The following is a 16204-nucleotide window of genomic DNA, read 5'->3' as shown; positions in this document are numbered from 1 at the left end:
TACGCAATTGTACCTGATTGCTTCATTTATTATAACCATTTCTCTCATAACAGATTACACAGATGCAGAGATCTGTAAGAAAGTGTGTGAGGACATGCAAGTACAAGTGCAACTGGGGGAACAGATCAATGACAGCGTGCATATACAGCTTCAAAGGCCAACGGCTGTAGGTAATTATGTTTATCTTGTTTTGGTCCCAGGTTGAGTGTTACCCCAGGGAAGGCAGATACTGCACAACAAATGTGAAAGGAAGGAGGGTTGAAACTGGCAGTGACTAACCTCAGGGATGATCTGATCAAGTGTGATGAAAACTCCAATACTATGGAATAAGAGCTTGGCTAAACTCAACTCCTCTATATTCACCCCTGGGCAAACTATTCCAATCCAGGGCTGAGAAGCATCTCAGCTCTGGTAGAACTCATCCTGGGTCTGTAGAGATACGCTGTGTATACTCACCCCAGGCTGGAAATGCAAGTTTAATCTTACCTCTTTGGTTACCATTGCTGCACGTCATTGGTCATTTGAACTTTTGGTGTAGTTGTAAATATCCCTAAAAGTCAAATTTGTCTCTAGAGCTCTGCTTCTGACCATGGCTGCCACTGACAGTACTGCCACCTTGCCAGTACTGCCATGGCAATACTATGAGTACTTCTAAAATGAGCATACTGCCTGGCAGGACTATGTTTTCCACAGATCATAGCTATTGTGTTTTTCCAGCCATTTTTCACTATATGGTATTTTGTGTCACATTATTTTATATTTATATTATGTTGTGCTTATATTATTTGGTATTTATATTATTCTGTATTTTTCTATGTGTATTATTTTGTGTTATTCCTGTGTTTCTACAAGGTGGAGAGTTTCTGCGCGTGGTGAATTGATAGCTGTCAGATTGATGATCACCAGAGTTTGCTTCTGCCCATGGGGAATTGGTCCCCATCAATGGTTGGCTGCCTCCTTTATTGCTCCCGTGACGTCGTCACCACTGGTTGGCTGTTGAAAATAGTGTTCCCTTCAAAACTTCGTTGCTCAGTATCAGTTGTGGTTCACGTTGTGGTTTTACGTTGAATCTGTGCCAGTTAAATTCTTTGTGTTCCTTTGGTTGTTTGAGTCTCAGTAATATATTATCTCAGTTTGTACTTAGCCTAACACATTTCAAAAGATTTAGTTATTTACAAAAGAGATTGTGGATTTCAGAAAGAACGGCAACACCCCGCTCCCCTCTACATCGGAGGAGCAGCTGTTGAGGTGGTCTCTAGCTTCAAGTACTTGGGGGTGCACTTTGCAAACAACCTGAGCTGGAGAGACAACTCAGCCTCCTTAATAAAGAAGGCTCCCCAACAATTGTAGTTCTTCATGAGGCTAAAGCGGGCAGGGCTTGGTACCCCTGTACTTACTTCCTTCTACAAGTGTGCGGTCGAGAGTGTCCTTACATCCTGCATCACAGTGTGGCATGGAAACTGCTCTGCTACAGACAGGAAGGCTCTGCAGCGAGTGGTGAAGTCTGCACAGAAAATCCCTGCCAGCGGCCTACCTGCCATTAGTGATATTTAGTTATTTACATCAGCAGCCACACTGACACAGGAAAAAGGCTACCAACATCATGAAGGACGCCACGCACCTTGCACATGAACTGTTTGTGCCTCTCCCTTCGGGCAGAAGGCTGCATAGTATCATGTCCAGAACCACCAGGTTGAAGAATAGCTTCTTTCCAAAAGCCGCGAGACGTATGAACTCTGAGACCTTGATGTTGTAATTGTTGCATTTCTGATCGGTGGATATTACTCCTGAAACTGTTTTTTCTAATGTTGCTGTTTTAACATTGTTGTAGCTACTGAATTGTTTGGGTATTATTTAGAGGTTTTATGTAGTTTATACAGTAGGTGTATTCTTATTCTGCCATGACTAGGACCTGGGTAACACATTTCGTTCTGTACTTGTATGGAATGCCAAACTCCTTGAAACATTCACTTGTAAATAGTATCACAGAGCTGTAGGGGTTATTGTTTTTTCTTTTTGTTTTCTTTTAGGTTTAGTTTATGCAGTTTATATTTTGCATTTGTACATGTTTGGAGAAATATGGGCTTTGGAGCTGACATTCCAGGGCAATCTGGGGGGGTGGAAGCTAAGACTCGTGGAGATAAAAAAAATTAAAATCGATAAAATACCTCTACAAGATTCTTGATCTAAGGCTAACTCTGCCCCGTCGGTGAGTACCGATCTGAATAGTACTGTCTAAGAACCCATTGGCCATGCCAATACCCTGAAACTGAGTCGTCATTATATTGACGACTATCGATCGAGTGATCTGCCAGTACTTTCCATCCATGGTGTGAAGCCTCCCACTCACGTCCAAAGCCCAACCCTATTACTGTTGCTGATTTTATTGTGAGGTTGTATTTCAGTTGTTAGGTTGTATTTTAGTTTCAATGTAGTGTAGTTTTATTAGTGGATTTTTCTGGTATTTTAGAAACCACTGTTATTATTAAACTTGGTATTTACCTTTTAAACTGCAGCACTGCCTTGCTTCAAATATTTTGCCAATGCTTTTATTATTGTCCTACGAACCTGTCATGCCTATTTAAGAAACGCCTTGAAGCCTTGAAACCTTCACTTCACTTAGTCTAGTCTAGTTTAGTTTAGTTATTGTCTTTTTGTTATTTTAGGTCAGGGACTTTAGCATAGGTTTTTTGGCTTGATGGTTGTGAGCCTAACTATGTACATTCACCCTGAGGTCAAATGATCACCTGTTTGAATTGCAATCATTAGAAAATGATCTAGTTATAAATTCAGTTGTCGTCCATCTTTTATGTTGAGTCCTTTTACCCGAGGCAAATGGCTGTGATGAAGACACCAGTACTATTAGTAAAGCGGGAATTTGATACCATAGTGCACTTGGTGATACAAGCACGAAATTTGGCACAGATGTCCTTCATATGACCCTAATTGATAATCAAACTCTGGCCACGCAAACATCCTAAGATTTCAAGATGGCCACCACCAGTTTTCAAAATGGCTGCAACTGGGCCAACATTTTGGACTATATCACTTTGCTGGGGCTGTAAATCTTTGATTTCCCCCTTATTTTAATAGGAGAATATGTTCTGAAGGTATTTCTACCAAGTAAGATAAAAAATATATATATTAGGCTCCAATATGGCGGCATATTTTCCAATATGGCTTGTAGCACATGTATTTGTATTAATTACTGTACACAGAATCAATTTATAGCACATTTTAAAGTGATTTGGTAGCTTTTTAATGACCTAGGGCAACAGACGTTTCGATATGTTCACCAATGAATACAAAAACTTAGATATATATAGGGATATTTTCTCAAACAGGTGCTGACCTTTTTCTCTTTCCGTGGAAGGACAAAACTGTAAGGCATCTGCTGAACGCATGAAAGAAGCAAAGACCTGATGACTTTGATCCAATAGCTGATGCATTTTCATGAAGGGGGATCCATCTGAGGTTCTTAGATAGCTTTTTCAAGCCAAGTCTTTGTGTCTGGGTAGCTCAGTCGGTGGAGCTTTCACCTTCGGATCACACGGTCATGGGTTCGGTCAGGATCAGTGTATGAGTAGGTACGGTGAGTGTGGCGCTCCACCTCAGCAATACCAGGGGGTCTATAAGACCCCTGCGTTCTCAGCTGATACTGACAATAAGTCTCAGACTTACTTAATATGAACAAGTGCAACTGCTATGACAACAACGTCAGTATCTGAGCTGCAAATCATGATGTGTCAGATGCTATCCTCTGCAGCTCTGCCTCAGATACTGACATTGTTGACATAACAGTTTCACTTGTTCAAAGACTTGGCTTGAATTAGCTGTGGATTGCCTTTGGAAGGAGGGAAGGATCTCAGATGGATCCCCGTTCATGAAATTGCATCAGCTATTGAATCAAAGTCATCAGGTCTTTGCTTCTTTCATGCATTCAGGGGATGCCACACAGTTTCGTCCTTCCATGGAAAGGGAAAAAGGTCAGCATGGCAGACAACTTCTCCAAATTAGATTCCACACCTGTTGCAATAAATGATAAACATATGCAAGTCATTGAGGAGTTCATAGTACTCATGTACGATAGAACTTCATAGAAGTAGTTCCTACAAGGAAGTGAATGCAAGTGAAGTGCATTCCAAGCAGGACATATATGGGGCCAGTCACTCTTGTGCAGTCCTGTTTGCCAAATTATGCCAGAAGCTGACACGATGTGGATGTAAAAAAGCATGTTCTGGACACTGCAAATGCTTTAAGTTTGGACTTATCTGCACACCCCTCTGTGGTTGCAGTTGCTAGTACACTGGCCTGTCACTTGCCCAGCCACCATTGTAAATGAGAATGTGTTTATAATGACTTATAACAAAACTAAAAGTAAGCACTAAGCTTTACCAAGCTAATACATCACTTTCAAATGTTCCATAAATGGATTCTGTGTATGGTAATTAATACAAATACATGTACTACAAGCTCATGTGGATAAACCATAAGCAGATGCACATTTCTGCAATTTATCGGCAGCCATATTGGAAAACATGCCGCCATATTGGAACCTAATGTTATTTTTTATCGTACTTGGTAGAAATACCTCCAGAACATATTCTCATATATTAAAATAAGCCCCAGCAAAGTGATATAGTCCAAAACATTGGCCCAGTTGCAGCCATTTTGAAAACTGGTGGTGGCCATCTTGAAATCTTAGGATTTTTGCGTGGCCAGAGGTTGATTATCAATTAGGGTCATATGAAGGACATCTGTGCCAAATTTCGCGCTTGTATCACCAAGTGCACTAGCGTGTATTGAAAACGGCATATTCCCGCCTTACTATATGGTGAGTCTATAATCATTTGGTCCCCATTTCTTTGGGCTATTTCTGTCACTGTATGTATAGGGCATACATGTCCTCTATTTGTCCTCTGTATTTACACATCCTGATTATTAGGAGCAGTGAGTGCAGCTCTATTAGTACAGTACTCAGAGCAGTCACCAGTCAGGGGTTAAAGGGATACTTCACTTTCAAATAAAATAAACATTAAAAAAAAAAAATTAAAAAAAATGAAAGAAGTTATGGCAAAATAAAGGCCCCCTCACGCAATAGAGTGTCCTACTAATGTGTGAGGGGGCCTTTATTTTGCCATAACTTCTTTCATTTTTTTTAAATAATTTTTTTTAATGTTTATTTTATTTGAAAGTGAAGTATCCCTTTAAGTGTCTTGCTCAAGGACACATAGACCAGGGACCTTCTGCTTCCCAGTCAGCCTCCCTATCCACGGCTACGTTTGCCCCATGGACCCATGGCCTACATGATCATTTCATCATCTATAAGTCAATGATTTAGACATACATTCAGCCTTTGGCCTGGCAGACATAATTAGGCTACTGTATTTTAAGTGAGTGACATGTAGGTAGAATTAATTGTCTCAAATAAAAAGTAATAAAAAACAAATCTTATTGTTGGAGAGCGTAACATTTAAGAGCATGCACTTATAGTCTATTGTTTGTTATCCTATTGTGCTTGAGCATACAGTTAAGTGTACATCTCTGTAGCAACCACAGTAACTGCAGAGTGCCTGAGAATATCCTGTGTACGTGAAGCCCATTTGACTCAGTGACCACTGTGACAGGCAGGCAGGCAGACACGCTCTCTCTCTCTCTCTCTCTCTCTCTCTCTCTCTCTCTCTCTCTCTCTCTCTCTCTCTCTCTCTCTAAACAGTTCTAAACTACACACTCAGATCTGTGCAAAAGTCATTTTATTCCTTTGAGGCACCTTGAAGATGTCCACTTGCAGTCAAGATTAGAGTAATGTCTTCAGAATATCAACATGTTTCTCCTTTTCTGTCACTGGTCTGTTGTTTCCTTGCATAAGAATGTCTAGTGTGTGTGTGTGTGTGTGTGTGTGTGTGTGTGTGTGTGTGTGTGTGTGTGTGTGTGTGTGTGTGTGTGTGTGTGTGTGCGAGTGCGAGTGCGTGTGCGTGTGCGTGTGCGTGTGTGTGTGTTACTATACTTGTGAGGACCAAACGTTCAGGTCCTCACAAGATAAATAGTTGATTTACTGCGAAAAAAAATAGTTTACAATTAGAAAAAGATTCAGGTTGGGTTTAGGGTTACATTTAGACATTAGGTTTAGGGGGTGGGGGTTAGAGTTCTCCCTATTTTATACTTACCCTATTTTATGCAGCGATGTCACACACCGAAAAGTAGCTGTTCTACAAGCTCATGATAATCATAGCCATGCATCCCTGACGTGATATTTTTAAGGACACATCAAACAAACCATTGCAGCGTCCATCTTTGGCCAAAAGCATTGATATCAATGTCACATTGTTCAATGGAACATGTGATATTGGGTTAGGCCTGAGGGGTGTAGAGTTTTGGTTTGAGTCATTGCATGTTAAAACATTGACCACAAGAAAAAGCTACAGCTCTGTGGTATTTTCTTCGAATGGGTTGTGTATTCTTTCACTGTGCAGATGAAGAGAGTGCTAATGATGCAGTTAATTATAATTCTTATTGTTTTTATGTTCCAGGTGTCATTTACAGTCAGGATGGGGTCTTTGGATTAGAAGTGGAGTTGACAGTCAGACCAGCAGACAACATCACTCTCTACTGTGATCACAGAGAATCACCTGGAGTTGACATAGTGTGGTTCAGGAACTGCTCTCATAAAAACCAACCTACTCTTGAAATGAATGAACAAGATATCCCTTTTAATTTAAAGTATAACAAATCTACTAAATCCTATGATCTGCTGATAGAGAACTTAACTAATTCTGACTTGGGTCTCTACTACTGTGGAACCAAACATTGGACAATGGTGGAGGATGCTCCACCCGTCTACAAATAGGTAACGTCACCACAAGGGTTTTATTCAGTAAGTATTTTATCTGCTTCCTTTTAGTTATGTATACAATGAACACTACAATGAATTGGGAAATTTTCCATAATTACGAACTCTGCCAGAGTAGGAAATATGCAGCTTGTAGCATAGAATACTGGTGGATTAGGATAATTTGCTAAACATTTCCAGGCATACAGTATATGGCAATATCACCACATGGATTATATTCGGTGAGTATTTTTGTCCTTTTGCACATACAACACATTCATACACTGTCCCAGTGAGCCATAGTCTGCTATTAGAGCTCTGTCTAAAACTGGGTTATAACTGGTCTAAAAGTGAAAGTTTTTTCAATGTCTAACGTTGATTAGCTGTTTTTCAAGCGTCTATAGACGGCTATATTATAGACGTAATTTCAACGGCTATAATATAGACAGTCTATATATAGATGCTTAAAAAACAGCTAATCAACGTCTAGGCTAAGAATAGACGTTGAAAAATAGAGAGAGAGAGAGAGAGACAGAGAGAGAGAGAGAGAGAGAGAGTAGAGGTGACATTGTTGATGAAATGACATCGATCAATACGATCCCACGTAGCAAATTACTATTTGTCAATCAGTTCAGACCAAGTACTGGCCCGTATTTCCCCAAATAGTGCCCAGTCTTGATTTGATTTGATTTTGGTAAATGAAATACAAGTATTCACAAGGATATACACATAAAAGTGTAATGAAACAACTTGCCAATGTGGTCCTGCAGTCTTGCCAAAGAAATCCACGAAAGATTATCTGAAGTGCACAGCATTCTGGGAAAAAGAACACTTCTCAGGTGGCCATCTTCTGGATACCTAATGGTTCCAGTGTGATTAATGTTCCTTATATGTACTGTAGCAGTGGAACAGTTAATCAAACTGCAAAAATAGTGAAAATAGCAGATCTAGAAGGTCACAACATGTCGCATCGCGATGCGTTGTGAACTTGTAAACCCGCTATTGTCACAATTTTTGCATGACACTTTTGATTGACAAATATAAAATAGGGCTTAAGTGGTTAATCAATTCATTCAAAATGTTCTATTTTAAATAGTACGCTCTCTGGATATATTTGATTCATCGAAAAATCACTTAGAAGATAATCAATTGTTCCAGCCCTAAATGTGATTTTATTCTAATATAAAACATTTGCATGAGCTAGAAATAAGATAAGACTGTATAGAATGCACTAATATGTGGCATTATTGATCCAATATGAACAGATCATTCTCTTAATGACCTCAGCGAGAGTGACGGCAGTGTGAGCTGTGGCTGCATGTGGTATGAGCTGGCTCCTGTTGGTTTTCTCCAGAGCGATGAATCTTTTCCTGCTGCCAAGTGCCTACTATATTGGAAGGATCTGTGGTAGGTCATCAGCCTAAACCTGGCTCATTGTGAGAGAAGGTCTCTAAGGTTTAGCCTTTGTTTTGGCTTACAATTGAGAATCATTAGTAGTGGAATTATGGTTCACGCACGCACGCACGCACGCACGCACGCACGCACGCACGCACGCACGCACGCACGCACGCACGCACGCACGCACGCACGCACGCACGCACGCACGCACGCACGCACGCACGCACGCACGCACGCACAATAACCAACTTTCCAGCTCAGGTTTTCCAGACTCCACACAGCATGCATTTCTTCATGGGCTATATGGTATCTAAACTGTGCGTTACGTTCTGCAACAAGGCAATGCTGAATCAAGATTCTGTTACTGCTCATTTCTCAACTCAAATCTTACCTAATGGTTCCAATGTGATTAATCTTTTATATACTGTAGCAGTGCAAAAGTTAATTGAACGAATCAATTTAATCGATCATAACAATAATTGAATAATTGATCGGTTATAGGGACTTTTGATATAATACACAAAAAACATATTTTGAGATGGTTTGGTATCTATAGTTAACTATGTCTCCATTATGACCATAGATATGCTCTTAGCGTTTGAAAAACATATTTTTCATTTCAGCTGGTCTTTAACAAGGCAGATATTGTGTAATAATTTAGGACCATGCATTTGCATAGCAACTTACTTGTTTATGCAGGCTTTCTTGTAGAATGAATAGCTAATTGTGGTGACAGTGTTATTTAAAACTGTTTCAATTGGAACATGGTGTTGTGATATGGCTATAATCTTCATATTGCAATATCATACAATTGCAATTACAGTGATTTGAAAACAGTGGATATGAGGTAAGGCGGTAATGCCTCTAGCTGTAAAAATTAAACCACAGCTTTTAGCGCTTATTGCTTTATTCTAATGTGACAGTTGATAAAAAGTACAAACGGTGAGAATCGTTTTTATTGATCTGATCACATGCTCGCATAATTTATATTTCATTCTTATAGATGTAACTGTTCTCTTTGTCTTAATGTTGTAACCAGGGTACAACCGTAGCAGGAGAGAAGAACTTCAGAAGAGAACCACGCTCTACCCCTGTGCTGCCTGCCTCTGCCCCTGCTGAGGCAGTGCTCAGTGTGTCTTCCTCCTGAGAGACTATTTAAGTCTGTCTGTGACTGCTCTCTGTGCTGTAATGTACTGTATTATGGGTTTGACGTGGTTAAAATGTCCTTGAGCAAGACACTGAACCCCTACTGCTTCTGATGAGCAAGTTGGTGCCTTGCATGGTTTCCTCCGCCATCGGTGTGTGAATGGGTGAATGTGAAGTACATGATAGAGCGCTTTGAAGGGCCGGAAAGACTAGAATGGCGTTATATAATTGCCGCAGTCCATTTACCATTTACCTGTGCGCAAGATGTAACAATATAAAACAACCTTGAAACTTGAGCCATGAGTTTAAGTAGCGAAACTACAACTTAGCGAGAAAATGTGAGCTTCAAGATCTGCTATTTAACAATATTATTGAAAGTGAAAGTGGTCATGTGTATATGTGGGTTTTAAAAATATTTAACCAATGAAAAGAGCTTGTGACTAAATAACTATATAGGAAGACAGGTTCTTTTTCCATTTCCTGAAAACGAAACAGTTTTAGACATGCAAGGTTTCGGTTTGACGCTGACGATATAAGGCTGAAAAGCCATCAAGAAGACCATTTAATTCTGTTGTTGATTGCAGTCTGTTTCTTTAAAAAACTAAACTAAAAAAGCTTGCACAATGTTAGCCTGCCCCAACCCTCCTGATTTCATGTATAAAGGGGCGGGTGTAAAGAGCCGGCGAGAGACTGCGGCTGATCCCATTGGTTCACCGATCTGTCCGTCAACCCCCGCCCCGTTAACACAACATTACGAGCGACGCCCACTGCACTCTGGTTGGTTGGGAAGTGAAACACTTCCTCATACCCAGTACGGGCTATGGTTGGGCCAGGCTTTTATTTTTTAGCAAAACTAAACAATAAAAGCCTGGAGATCGAGGCTAGCACAATGTGGACTCCTAATGCAAAGTGCTTTATTGCTCCCGAGTGCTGCTGTGATGTTTCAGGCTTTCGCCATTCTCCTGTTTAAGGAGAAGAGCATTAATATCACCACCTCGTCGTGGAAGCTGAACATGATTCAGAGAGGGCTATCAAGATTAACTTCCCAATGCCAGATATTCAAACTTAAATTAGTTTTATAAAATAAAAGTGTACTTTCATTCTTACTTTTCTTAGACATTGGAAAGTTATATTCCTTCTTCTTTGCTGTTGAAACAGAGAAAATGTAATGTTTAATGTTTGCTTCTTTGTTTCTCTTTTCATTTCCTCATTCTGATGGAAGCACTGTGGTTACATACAACTATTATTACAATAATAATTCCTCATAAAAAGAGTATATTATTATGCCTCGTCTGATATCACCATTTCCAGATATACTGTACCTGTTGACAGTCTGGCTGTGCTTAGGGTTTGAGGCTTTACTATGGCTACCATGTCTAAAATACAATAAATACAATTATTCATTTAGCATGTTCACCATTGTCTGATCTCTCCCACACAGTAATTACATATCTTACTTAAACCTTCAACAATGTCTGATCACTGCTATACTTTATCCAAGTGTACCTTGTAGCGTCCTCAGTCTTTGCTGGACAGGAAGCTACGATTCACTGTTGGGGTCGTCATCTCCCGCCTGGACTACTGCAACTCCCTCCTTGCTGGTGCTCCGGCATCCGCCATCAAACCCCTGGAGCTTGTTCAGAAAGCTGCGGCTCGTCTGGTGTTCAACCGCCCCAAGTTCTCCCACACAACCATCCTTCTCCGCTCTCTACACTGGCTCCCCGTAGCGGCTCGCATCCAGTTCAAAACCCTGGTGCTAGCCTATAGGGCAGTGAAAGGAACAGCTCCTTCCTACCTCCGGGCTATGGTCGATGCCTACACCCCTGCCCGACCACTTCGGTCTGCCACCTCGGGGCGACTGATTGCCTCGTCACTCAAGGGTCCTTCTGGCCGATCCACACGGTCACGACTCTTTTCTGTTCTGGCCCCACAGTGGTGGAATGAACTTCCCACTGATGTTAGGACAGCAGAGTCACTGCCCATATTTCGCCGCAGACTGAAAACCCACCTCTTCAGGAAACACTACCCTTCCTCTCTGCCTGACCTACTTGTTGTTAACTAGTTGTACGAACGCTTGTTCTCTATTGCTGTATTGTTTATTGGATTATTGGATTGTTTATTGGATCTTGTTTAGTCGATACACTTATTTGTTTTAGCTCATGCTCATTTGATTTAGCTATTTTGTCTCATCTGTTTAAGGAAATAGGTAGCTGATATATTGCACTTTTACCTTAGCGCTAGGTATACTCTTGGTTGCTTGTTTTTGCAGAAAATGCACTAAAGACTTCTGGTGATTAGTAGTTTTCGTTCCCTACCTATGTTGAATACACTTATTGTAAGTCGCTTTGGATAAAAGCGTCTGCTAAATGACTGTAATGTAATGTAATGTAATGTAATGTAAAGAAAAGTAAATTACACTAAAGCCTTACATCTCTTCGATGCCGTCACTGCAACCCCAAATCTGTTTTGCCGAAAATAGATGATCTACAAGCTCACAACGCGTTGCAGCGTGACGAGTTGTGAGCTTGTAGATCGGCTACTTTCACAGAAGTTTTGTCTATTATGACATCTCCAGAATAGAGACTATAGGGTTCATGTGGCTAAAATGTACCTTTTGCAGTCCTCACTCTTTACTGTGAAGGAATATGGCCCCAATGTTGTATACAAAATACAATTTAGCACACAACAGCTTGCATGTACACTTTGAAAAGAGTAGCCCTGATGCATTTCCAAATGAGCCTCTCCTGACCTCTAGTGATGATTAAGCCACATCCCAAAAAACATCATTGCAGACAGATTTATACTGTTTTCTGTCATATACTTGAGTACAATCCACCAAGCCGAGTGCTTCATATGTGAATATAATTGGCCAATAAACAGATTCTGATAATAAACAGCATGAGGGTTTTTTCTATCTCTAGCTATTCTTCTCTAGAATCCCACTCTAACAGACCTCTGTTAGTTTGAGATCATATGGGAATCACAGAGCCTCCTAGTTACCCCAGGAACCCAACCCCCCCAGATACCATGGGTACCTGGGGTGGTACCCATGGTATCTACTGTAAGAAAGTCAAAACAAGTGTCAGTAGCAACATCAGAGAAGATATGTACATTTTTCATGGGTGCAACACACATACTCAGCTGTGCTGCCCACACATAGAGAAAGAAACAGAATTTCCAAAGGTATAAAACATAAAAATGTTTGAGAACCACTTGCAGCCTTTGCAGGCTACTGGTTTTGCTGCAAGCTGCCGACTGATACATAAGCAGGTATATTCTCTTTGTTTTCTTGGCTGCGCTGTCTGTCCCACAAGGGACATACAAAGTCATTGCAGTACGATTTTTTGCAAAATAATTTGGCTATTACGGATTCTAATCGATTTGTATCTGTTGGTTTTGCAAATAATTCTACATGGTGATTGTTTTGTTATATGATGATCAAATTACAGCTGGCAGGGGCCTCCTCCACACAAATACAGGATAGGTGGGCACTAGGGACATCTGGTCACCATATCTTTGGGATGACTGGGCACCTGGACAAGTGGGCACTAGGACGAGTGGGCACTAGTGACATGTGGGCACCTGGACGGGTGCCCACATCGTATAAACATATTGGACTATGATACATGTAGGTGTAATAACTAACTTACAACATTCCTCACACCTGGCGCACGTGAAAACCCATCTCTGTGTTCTTTGAACAAGCCTTTATTACCCTCCATACATCCCAACTGATGGCAATTTATATCCTTTTAAGCCTTAGTAATTCTGAGCAAATGACTTACATCCTTATATGGTAACTCACTTATTAAGAGCAAATGTGTGTGTATTCACTATTACTGTTTTATGTTGTTCATATAGACCCCCACAGATAACACATTATTACCTTATGAAATCATTATAGCCTTGCTAGAATTATATCCTTAGAAATACAGTTATTGTGATAAACAATATCTATTCGCATAGCGGAACCCTGTGTGTTATCTCCCAGTAGACAAAATTCACTCCCACTCTGGGCCGACACTGTGAGAAAGAGAGGATTACAATGGTATCAGCATCTACTTTTTAGGGAGGTTGTGCTGGCATTCCATAGGTGCGAGGCACTTGGTCCGTGGGATCCAAGGTCGTCATTCAAACCCGTAAATCAGCCAGGGGGGGGGTCATTTGCCCACCCTGATGAAGAAACCCTGGTGGACCAACAGCGATCAGTCAGGGGGGGGGGCACTTGCCCACCCTGTTGAAGAAACCCTGGTGGACCAACAGCGACTTCTTCTGATAACTTTTATTATAACATGTATAGGATATTATAAAAAGGCTCCAGGGAGAGGTAGCGAGGCTCAGACCTGATGAACTGAACTCGAAGCAACTTGTTGCCGCTAAGGACAGTTAGTTAGTCGGAGCCCAGAGATCTCAGTACATTTCTATATTCAATCTGTAATTATTTTAACTTACTGCTTTATTATTAAATACACTTAATTTTAACAGTCTTGTCTGCTCTTAATTTCACCAATTCAACGGACGTGCGGAGACGTGTGATCTGAAGGGTTACAAATTATTACATTGCACAATTTGTCTGTTGTCTTTAGCCAAGTTTCCTAACACAACCCACCCCTCCCCCCAGTCAACAAGCTACTGCCATTTGCAAGTTCCAATTTATACTTTTGGTTTGTCCAGCAGCCGTTAAGGCCTGTGTCGCTATCCTCTGTTCTTGTAAAGTTATGTTGTGATCATAATAGGTAGGCCTACTGTTACTGTATATGGACATAGGACATTACAACAACATCAACATGTGGAATCGTAGAGCTCCGCTGTGTGTCTGGCTGTTGGCAGTGGCTGGACTCAGCATGGCAGGTAGGCCAAAGTAACGGCTTAGCCCTCTGTGATACATGACTGTCATATATTACCGTAGATGACCGTATTTGACTGATTTCTTGTTTACAAACATTGAGACTGCACGCGCTGGTGTCAGTTTCATATAATCAATTCCAAATAGAATCCCAAACATGTTGTTTTCGGGAGCGTTGATTTCTGATGTTGTTGCAACATGCAAAAAAATATGTAATTAATTAATTAATTCTTATTTTTTCCTTCAATTCCCTCAAAATATTAAGTCAGGTGTCTTTGAAAATGACAGGTGTCGCGATGTGACGCCGGTCCCGTTGATTCCCAAATACAAACTATAATTCAAACTAACATAAAACAACAGTAACAGCACACTCACCCAACCTTTACTAGCACCATAATACTGTGTTAATAATCTACTGGATCCATGTCAACTTGTGACTTTGTCACTTGTAGCAAGTGCGTGCACACACACACACACACACACACACACACACACACACACACACACACACACACACACACACACACACACACACACACACACATACACACACACACACACACACACACACACACACACACACACACACACACACACACACACACACACACACACACACACGTAGCATCTGAACAACTTGTATTATGTAAATCTGATCTTTGCATGGCGTGTGTGCATGCGCGTGTGCATGCTTTTGTGCGTGCGTGTGTGTGTGTGTGTGTGTGGGAAATTAGTACCCTGAGAACTTTTTTAAAGGTCAAAGAGGGGGAAATTAATTTTATGCAGCTTTTTCTTTTCACTGAGATGAAGGTTTGGGAGGAGGCAGGGGTGGCAGTGGCTCAGGATGTAGAGCACACATGGGCAACATACGGTCCGGGTGCCGAACCCGTCCCTTTGACCATCTCAATCCGGCCCACCAAGTCCTCAAAGAAAAACAAAATGACCCCCCTCCCCCAAAAATCTACATTCTAAAAGGCTGCCATATGTTAATCGTTTTGCGACAAATTCATGTAATTCGACTCCAAATTAATAGCAATAAATATTTACCATTTGAGTACATACCTGCATTCTTCCATCTATATGTACTCAAATGTTTTATGTTTATAATGTAACAGTGAAACAGTCTACCTTGAGTCCATATTTATAACATAACGCAATGTATTTTATCAGTGACCTTTGGAGTAGTGCATATCAGATAAGATACTGACTAAATTTATAGGCTCATTTAAAAGTTGATATGGCATTGACGTGGATTGTTTTATGTAAGTTATCTTTTCATTGTAACCTCGTACAGAGTACACCAGTACAGTGAAGTGCAGCTGTAAAAAATGAAAATAAAGATAGTCTGGCATGTCTACCAAATTCATGCAGTTTTAACATAATTCAGCACTCTGTGTTTCTAGTTTCCATTCAATTGTACAATGTGTGGCCCCTCACTCACTTTATCAAAGTCAGTATTTCCCTCTGGAAAGAAATGCTGCCCACCCCTGATGTAGAGTGTTTGTGTGGGAATCGATCTTCACTGTAGTATTATCTTGTTACCAACTGCTTTAACTGACTGAATGATTTTCTCCAAACAGGCCAACAAGATGTGAAATACATACCACTGGAAGGACGACTTGAATTACACCCACCACTGTCACCCTATTTAAAACTGTACCCCAAGTCGAACAGGCAGCTGTGGTGGCAGAATGGCATTGGGCCTCGCCTGCTAGAGACATTGTCTATGGGACACATGAAGGCCGTACAGAATTGGATAAAGGAACTGGAGTCGTCATCAAAAATGTGACGAAAAAAGACAGCGGAACATATTTTATGGTGTTCAATAGTAATCGGCGGAGCGAGAATTACAAGTTTGAGGTGATCAGTAAGTATGAATTGTGTCCTAGCTGATCCCCTTTGGAATGATGCCCGTTGGGAACACATGCCCCTCTGGTTGAACCCAGTAGACAGTAGACCTGCTGTCCGAGTACTTAGTGTATCTT

This window comes from Gymnoscopelus braueri (assembly GCF_963280865.1).
Source record: "Gymnoscopelus braueri genome assembly, chromosome: 17".
In the NCBI taxonomy this organism is placed as follows: Eukaryota; Metazoa; Chordata; class Actinopteri; order Myctophiformes; family Myctophidae; genus Gymnoscopelus; species Gymnoscopelus braueri.
This window is presented reverse-complemented; position numbering follows the sequence as displayed.